A 9,185-nucleotide genomic window follows, 5' to 3' on the forward strand; every position below is an offset into this window, starting at 1 on the left:
GCCCTAGACACTTGGCTAGGGGTCCGCCAAACGTCCTTTGTAGAGCTCGTGGTTTATCAGGCAATACCGGGCGGCCTGTACGCGGAGCGTTCTTGGCTTCTTTTTGTCGAGTGGGAGTGTTCCCATCCTGCAGATAGGATACAAATTGGTTGCGCCAGTCCCAAGTCAAATTTAAGAGAGTACCTCAGTGTGATCAATGGCTAAATGGAGGAGGGTGACCACGCTTTCTTTGTTGAAGTTTTTAGTGGTTGCGGCCAATTTTGCTAGGCCGTCTGCTTCAACGTTCCGTGCTCTCGGAACTTGAACCGTAGTCCCAAAGTAAAAGTGCAGGGGGATCTATCGGGAATCGAACCCGCAGTCCCAAAGTAAAAGTGCAGGGGGATCTATCGGGAATCAAACCCGCAGTCCCAACGTAAAAGTGCAGGGGGATCTATCAGGAATCGAACCCGCAGTCCCAAAGTAAAAGTGCAGGGGGATCTATCGGGAATCGAACCCGCAGTCCCAAAGTAAACAAACAAGGAGGGGAGCTACCGGAATCCCACATCCGTAGTCCCAATATAAATGCGCAATCACAACCAGAAGGTACACGGAAACGAAGTACAAAAGACAAGCAACAGGTAGTACTGGCCTAGCATGCTTCACGTAGTACAGTCAAGGTAACTTAAGCAATTAGACAAGTTAAATTAACTAAACATGCTTTCCTAATCTAGCACCGGTTATAGGTGCAAGTAGAATAAAGCAAATATGAAAGGAACTCAATCTCAATATCTTAAGAAAACTGGATTTTCAACAATTGGCTCAAGTACGCGCTCGTCACCTCGCGTACAAGGCACTCAAATCAACAAACAACAAATCCTAAGGGAAAAGGGTCCCCCACACAAGGTTAGACAAGCCACTTACCTCGAACCGACTCAATATCAATAGAAACCACGCCTTTGCCACGAGTATCCGACTCCAAATGGCCCAAATCTATTCAATTCAATTACATATCGTAAATAATGTTGCAAACAACTGATTCCACTATTAAATTTAGAGCTAGGGCGCGAAAATAGGTAAAATGACCAAAATGCCCCTCCAGCCAACATCTCGGAATCAAATAATTTTCACATTTTCAGAACCCTCGTACTCTCACGAGTCTAACCATATAAAAATCTCCCAAATCGGAGGTCAATTGCCCACTCAAAACTCAATAATTAGGTCTATGAAGTTTCTTCCAATTTTTGATCCTAAATTTGAATTCCAATGGTGTATTTAACTATAAAATGATGAAATATAACAAGAAGGGATCAAAGAAACGTTACCCAGTGATCTTCACTCAAATCCCACTCAAAATCGCCTTAAAACGAGCTCTCAATTGATTTTTGCAACTTATGAACTCAAACCCTCGACATCTCTATATCAGAACAGGCATTTCCGCTTCTGCGGACAAGGGATCGCTTCTGCGGTCCCGCTTATGCGGAAAATGAGTCGCTTCTGTGACTCTCACTAAAGAGCCAATGTCCGCTTCTGCGGACCATTAACTGCTTATGTGGTTCCACTTCTGCGGAATTTAAGCCGCTTCTGCGGTTCTAATAAAAGTCCAAGTTTCCGCATCTGCGGTTCTCTTTCTCGAAGATGCGAGGCCTCTCCTGCGGAATTTCCTCCGCATCTGCGGTACCTGAAAAACTCTGCCCAAACCCGATCCTGCGATGATCCGGCCGCTTTTGCGGCTCTGCTTCTGCGGTTCCCAAGCCGCAGAAGCGAAAATACCAGAAGAGAGAAAAACTAGCTGCTGCAACACTTTAAAAATTCTTCCGTTAACCACCCGAAATCATCCCGAGGCCCCCGGGACCTCAACCAAAAGAACCAATAGCACGTAATACCTCATTCAAACTTGTACCAACCCTAAACCACCTAAAACAACGTCGGAAAGTCGAATTAATCAATGATTTGAGCCTAAGAACTTCAAATTCCATAAAAATACATTTTCGATCAAAAACCTAACCAAAACACGTCCGAATGACCTGAAATTTCGCACACACATCCCAAATGACACGACGGAGCTACTGCAACTTCCGAAATTTCATTCCGGCCCTCGGATCAAAAATTCACTATCGGACCGGAAACTTCAAAAAAATTCAACCTTCGGCATTTCAAGCCTAAATGAGCTACGGACTTCCAAAATACATTCCGACCACGCTCCCAACCCCAAAATCACCTAACGGAGCTAACGGAACCATCGAATTTCCATTCCGAGTTCTTCTTCACACTGTTCCGACTACGGACCATTTTTCAACACTTAAGCTCTCGTTTAGGGACTAAGTGTCCCAAAACTCTCCGAAACTCATCACCGAACGTCCCGGCATACCAAAATAGCATAAATGAACTTAGGGGAAGCAGTAAATGGGGAATCGGGGCGTAAATTCCAAAAACGACCGGCCGGGTCGTTACAGTGGTACTTCGGGAGAAGGCTACAAGCAATATTAACCCTGTCAACCAATAAACTAGATAAATTAGTTAGTCAATTCAATTGAAGAATACAATAGGAATGTTAGATAGCCCATAACCCTAGATCGTTTTCATTACATTGATATCATAAATATCTGCTCTTTCTCCCTGTTAAAAGTTCATTATTTATATTCTTTATTTAATTAGTTTAGAACCAAATACTTCTCGGTTTAATTCTTGTTTAGAAAATTAGGATAGTCTAATTTAGTTAATAGTTAATCACAAGTCCCTGTGGGTACGATATCTGGACTTACAATCCTATATTACTTGTCGACCACGTATACTTGCGTGTGCGTTTGGGAGTAACAAGTTTTTGGCGCCGCTGCCGGGGACTTAAAAATTAACTATTTTACTAGATTAGATTTTTACTTTTTTATCTATTTAAGTTTTTAATTTTAGTCTAGTGTAGTTAGTATTATATTTTTTTTTACATGGCATCTTTGAACGAAAAGTGGTGGGATAATAAGTATTCTTGTGTTTGTGATCCTTGTCCATATTGTAAAGGACCCCACTTGTGGCAATATTGTAAAAACATTCCAAATACCGAGTTGTGTGCACCATCTTCATCATGTACTATTTGTGATGGAAATTGGAATAATTGTCCTAAGTGTTGTTAACCTACTCCAATCCCTTCTTGTGTTGATTCTAATAATTCTTGTGAGTTTGACAGGAGCAACGAATTGGATGATGTAGAACACGATGTTCGCATTCTTGATATGCACGGAAAATTATTAGAGGAACATGGAAATTTCCGTGAGAAAATTATGAATGAGATGCAATAATTTATAGAAGGAAGAGCTGAACTGGGACAAGAGATCGATCAATTTGAAAGTTCTATTCACGACTTAGAGGCTCAATTGAGTGCAAAAGTTGATGCGTGTAATGCCCAACAATTTAGTGATGAGTTGTGTGAAGCTGAAAAAGATCTTCTAGGCCAAATGGAGGAGCTAAAACGAGAATACCAATCACTAGACCATGTTTTTGTTGATGATGCCGAGGTTGAGGGAGTATGTATTACTGAGGATGTCAAAAATAATGCAGTTTTGGAGTTGGGGCTTGTTGGTCCTCATTCTACACATTTTTCTACATTTTTTTTGGATGAAGACATGGAGATCGAGCCTTTGGAGAGACGTATAGATAAAGAACAAGACCCTTACATTCTGAAATTTGCCACACCAAGGAGACAAAACGACATTCCTCACTTGAAGGCCAAGAAGTGCAAGATGCGATACCTATTACTTGGTTTCTTTATTTTCACACTACCGCCCCAAGAACGTGACACAAAAATTGATGCAAAATTGGGGGCGCAATTCATATCTTCAAAGTGGAAGGAAAAGTTGTGAAAGTGATAGCGTCGTGCCGCGACGTTAAATAAGGCGCTTGTTGGGAGGCAACCCAATTTAATTTTTTATTTTTTTCTTTTGTTTATTTTTTTTATTGTGTTATTTATTTTGTAGTATTATTTTTGTGTTTTGTAGGAGTACGATCATGGAATCAAAGCCAAGAAGCAAGTGCAAAAGCGAGCAGGTGGTTGAAACTAAGTGTGAGGTACCCACACAAGGGATCATACGAGGGAGAAGTCTGAGTATCCCGTGAGCTGCTAATTCTTCGGCCTTTGACCTACCAGGGAATTTGTTTTACCCTCTTATTATTTATAGTGTAAATTGAGGACATTGCACAATTTTAAGTGTGGGGTGAGGAGATTGTCTCAGTGACTTTCTATGCTATTTTAGTTGTGTTTGTTGAGTTGAATATTTTTTTTAGAAGAACAAAAAAAAAATTAGAATTTTTCCGACGATGGATCTCCTAGACAGTTTTCTTGAGGGATGTGAGTCTAAAGAGAAAGGACAAAAAGATTTTCCTTGTAGATAGTGTAGCAATTCCCCCTTGGTTTTTCTTTGTGCCGCGGTTCTTTTCCAAGGGTTTTGTTTGAACCGAGTGTAGGTAGTTTTATTTTTTTAGGAGAGAAGCCATGGTGATGTGAATTGAATTGAATCAATATCTTCTAACTTTGTCATGCCTTGAGAATAGTGAGTACTTTAGTTGTGACGCTTAGGCTCAATTTTTGACTCTTGTATAAGTACCTTAAGTTGTATGATCTTAACTTTGCTTAACTTCTTTGACTAGAGTGTCTTGATGAGTCCAATCCTGAGTGAGTTATGTGGCATGTGTGTGTAAGGTTTTGTGTTATTTTGTGCATTACATTCGATGTCTAGAACTTGCCCTGTGTGCTTGCAAAGCGAAGTAGTAGTTTTGTTCAGTCTTGGAAGTGATATAGGCGTTTCTTTGTTGAGCCATATAAATATTTTACCCGCCTAATTGCTATGTATCATAGTTAAAACCTTTGAGGCTGTAATCCTGTTTCTTTGGCAACCATATTACAAGCCTTACTCATTTGTTTGAATTAACCATCTATTTGAACATTTTCACCTCTCATGAGCACTTGAATTGTTATGAACTTTGTAAAAGTTAAAGTGTGGGGTGGTTGGTTTGGCTTTTGAGTGGAACTAATGAAATAAGGAGAAAGGTGCAATGTTTTGAAAAAAGTAAGAGCCACTTGAATTGAAAAAGAAAAAAAAGGTAGTTGTACTGCTGTGAAAATATCTGATAGTGGTGACTCTTGATGTAATTGTGCTTAAAGAAGTGGGGAGTTAATATATATTGATGTGAAGGTGGAGTTATGGTTTGACATAAGTATGGAGTTTTGAATGTTAAAGTATATGTATTAAAGTACTTAGGGAGGTGTAGTCACTCTTATATCTAAATGTATCCTACCCGTCCCTCAGCCTACATTACAACAAAATAAAGTCCTACTTGGATCCTAGACTGAATGAGCTCGATTAGTAGAGTAGTGCACTACGGGCAAGCCTATGGTGCATCTTTTGTGGCATATGAATGTTATTTCTGAGAGTGAGTGAATTCTTTCTATCTTGAATTCCTAAGTGTTCTTAAATTTTATTGTGTGGGACTACTCTCGTTGGTTGTGTGAGGGCACTTGATTCACGAAGGAAACGTAATGTCATTGACCTCTATGTTAGAGTAAGTGGGTGAGTTGCGAATAATACGTGGTACTTGTGAGTCAAATCTTGAGGTGAAGATGTTACACTCTTGTGCTTAGTCTAGTTTAAATATTCTTGGTGTGATAAGTTAGGAGAATTGTTTAAAAATGTCGTGTCTTTATAAAGTGTAGTTGATGTAGTTTGGTTGACTCGAGGACGAGCAACGTTTAAGTGTGGGGTGTTAATGATAGGCTATAATTGTGTATTTTAGTCGCTTATTACACTCTAATTTACTGCACTTTATTTGAGTTTGAGCTTTAATCGCTAGTGTTTTGCACTAATGGTGTGTTTTATGCCTTGTAAGAGTGATTCCGAGCTATGTAGATGTTATGGAATGAGTTCAAGTGATTTGGAGCTTTAAAGTTTGAGTAAAAGTTCAAGGAATTAAGCCGGGATCGTGTTTGGAGGTCAACGGATGATAGTTAGAGCAAACGAAGACTTCAGTAGGCAGATTGCGCACTGGCTAGTAAAAGTGATATAACTTTATGCTCAGAACTCCATTTTGGCTCCACAATATATGGTTGGAAATCTAACTCAAAGGGCTACAACTTTCATGTTTTATGTTTTTCCAAATTTGTAACGGAACAGGGTAAAAAAAGCGCGAACGCGCGAAGTTTGCGCATAGTTCGCGCGTATTACATGTCGAGGCAGAAAGGTGCACGAAGAGGGCGCGAAGGCGAAGTCGCGCGTCTCACCTGGGAAAAGTGTCCTTTTTCACATTGGAGAAGGTATAATTGTTTGCTCCCAACCCTACTTGGTATATATACATGAGAGAACGTTTGTGAGAGCAATTTTTGACCAAGGAAGAGCACAGAGCCGCCGTGGAGGCCGGGTTTCATCTTTTCTTCCACCAACTTAGTCTTTTTATGTTTCTTTGTATGATTTTTTGTTTTGCTACCATGTCTATGTGGAGCTAAACTTCACGTTCTAGGGTTGTGGTTCTTTCAAGACTATTGTTATTCGGATATTGATTTTGATTTCTTAGTTTATCATATTGGTTTATTTATTCAATCTTGCGCTTAATTATTTGATTGTTTGATCACCAATTGAATACTATCTACGAATATAGGATTGAACTCAGGAGAGGGAATTCTAGATTGCATATAAGATTGAGTAGAGCGAGATCTTAACTCTTAGGGGGAGCGGATTTGCGGTTAGGATAGGAATATACCTAATCGCCTTGCTTGGTTACTATACGGGAATTGTAAATGCGTTCTTGTTAATCCTAATTCCATAGGAATATAGGCGTTAGGTTAGCTTGAATAGGCGAGTGGTACTTCGGGAGAAGGCTACAAGCAATATTAACCATGTCAACCAATAAACAGATAAATTAGTTAGTCAATTCAATTGAAGAATACAATAGGAATGTTAGATAGCCCATAACCCTAGATCGTTTTCATTACATTGATATCATAAATATCTGCTCTTTCTCCCTGTTAAAAGTTCATTATTTATATTCTTTATTTAATTATTTTAGAACCAAATACTTCTCGGTTTAATTCTTGTTTAGAAAATTAGGATAATCTAATTTAGTTAATAGTTAATCACAAGTCCCTGTGGGTACGATATCTGGACTTACAATCCTATATTACTTGTCGACCACGTATACTTGCGTGTGCGTTTGGGAGCAACAATGACCTATCGGGTCATCACATTCTCAACCTCTGAAACAAATGTTCGTCCGTCCTCGAACAGATATAGAAAAGTACCTTACTGGTGAAAAGGTGTGGATATGTACTCCGCATGTCTGACTCGGACTCCCAAGTGGTTGCCTCGATCAGCTAACCTCTCCACTGCACTCGAAGTGAAGGATAACTCTTTGACCTCAGCTGTCGGACCTGTCGGGCTAGTATAGCCACCGGCTCCTCTTCATAAGTCAAATCGTTGTCCAACTGGATTGAGCTAAAATCTACCACATGGGACGGATCACCGTGATACTTCCGGAGTATGGACACATGGAACACCGGATGGACTACTGATAAATTAGGTGGCAATGCGAGCTTCTAGGCCACCTCACCCACTCTCTAAAAAATCTCAAAGGGTCCGATATACCTAGGGCTCAACTTTCCCTTCTTTCCAAACCTCATCACACCCTTTATGGGTAAAAACAGGAGCAATACCCTCTCTCCAACAATGATGCTATATCCTGAACCCTACTGTTGGCATAAATCTTCTGCCTAGACTGAGCTGCATGGAGTCGATCCTCAATAATCTTGACCTTATCTAAAGCGTCCTATACCAAATCTGTACCCAACAATCGGACCTCCCCTGGCTTAAACCATCCAACTGGCGAATGGCACCGCCTCCCGTATAATGCCTCATAGGGAGCCATCTGAATGCTCGCAAATGGCAAAAACTGATCCCAAGAACCCCTAAAATCCATAACACAAGCGCAAAGCATATCCTCCAATATCTAAATAGTACGCTTGGACTGTCCGTCTGTCTGGGGATGAAATGTTATGCTCAACTCAACCTGCGTGCCCAACTCACGTTGTTCTGCCCTCTAGAATTTCAAGGTGAACTGCGTTCCTCAAACAAAAATGATAGACACGGGCACACTGTGAAGAAGTGTAACGAACTGACCAGTCATTTTGAGCATTTGTACTTCGCTCGGTAATTTGAGGGCATGAGTAGCACCATATGATGTATTAAAACTTTTGTGAATCGTCGATTTTGGTTTTCAGGTTATTTGAAATCAATTTGGGAAGAATGAATTTCATCCTACTTATTAGTAAATTTCTTCCTACTCGGACCCGCCGTACTTCCTTTGGCTACTCCTGAGATATAGTGGAAACATTATTGAAGCTTTAGGTTGGAAGAGTTGACCAAGTTTGAATTTTTATAAATTTGACCCTCGAGTTTCGATGGTTTCGTTAGGTACGTAAGGTGATTTTGGACTCAGGCATATGCCCGGATTTGCATTTGGATGTTTCTAGAAGGTTTCGGCATAAATTGGCGAAAGTTGGAAATTTGAAGGTTTGGAAAGTTCATAAGTTTGATTGAAAGTTGACTTTGAGGATCTTGGATTCGGATTGTGGTTCTGGGAATTGGAATAGCTTTGTTATGTTATTCGGGACTTGTGTGCAAAATTTGGGTTCATTCCGAGTTGATTTGATATATTTCGGCACGAGTTTTGGAAGTTGAAAGTTCAAGTTCATCCAAGTTCGAATTGAGGTGTGACTCGTCGTTTTGATGTTCTTATGCATGATTTGAGGCCTCGAGTAGTCCGTGTTATGTTATAGGACTTGTTGGTATATTCGCACGGGGCTCGGAGGGGTTCGGGTGAGACTTTTGGCGAATTGGATGGGTTGTCAGATTGTGTAAATTTTGTCGGGTTCCGAGGCGCGGACCCGGGTTTGACTTTTGGAAGTTTTGGATTTTGATTAAGGATTCGACCTTTATCATTTGGAATTATTTCCTTGGGATTTATTTGATGTAATTGAGTTTCTTTTGGCTATTATCGAGCCGCTCAGAGGTCGGTACGCGTGGGATGGCATCTTTGGAGCATCGTTCAACTTGCTCGATATTGGATTTGGCTTGTTCGAGGTAAGTAACACTTCTAAACTTGGTGATGAGAGTATTAAATCCCGAATTATGTGTTATGTGTTTGGTATTGAGGTGACACACATGATAGGTGAT

This window comes from Nicotiana attenuata, chromosome 10 (genome assembly GCF_001879085.1).
Source record: "Nicotiana attenuata strain UT chromosome 10, NIATTr2, whole genome shotgun sequence".
Taxonomy (NCBI): Eukaryota; Viridiplantae; Streptophyta; class Magnoliopsida; order Solanales; family Solanaceae; genus Nicotiana; species Nicotiana attenuata.